Here is a 343-nt window from a genome sequence, read left to right on the forward strand (position 1 = left end):
CAAACTACATTTCTATGCTAAAGATGCAGGCACATATGTCAGAACTACTCTTTTGCATGTTCGATTCTGACTAAGCTCAAAATCTCCCATTCTCCAAAACGCAACCCACTACGCATCAAAGCTTGAAGTTTCAGGTGGACGCTAGACCATGAATTTCATATATAGTCTACATTTTTGTACTCCGAATAGTGAAACAAAGTTTTGAGTTTGCATTCCAGAACTTCAGCTCCCGAAGTCAAGAAATAAAGCCTTTGGCTTTCATTCCTATGCGCATAGAGCAGCGAAATATGTGTTTTGGAGATCCCATTCGGTAAGAAAGTCAGACGCAATTTCCCATCCTCAG

Source organism: Plasmopara halstedii (genome assembly GCF_900000015.1).
Source record: "Plasmopara halstedii genome assembly, contig: Scaffold_110, whole genome shotgun sequence".
In the NCBI taxonomy this organism is placed as follows: Eukaryota; Oomycota; class Peronosporomycetes; order Peronosporales; family Peronosporaceae; genus Plasmopara; species Plasmopara halstedii.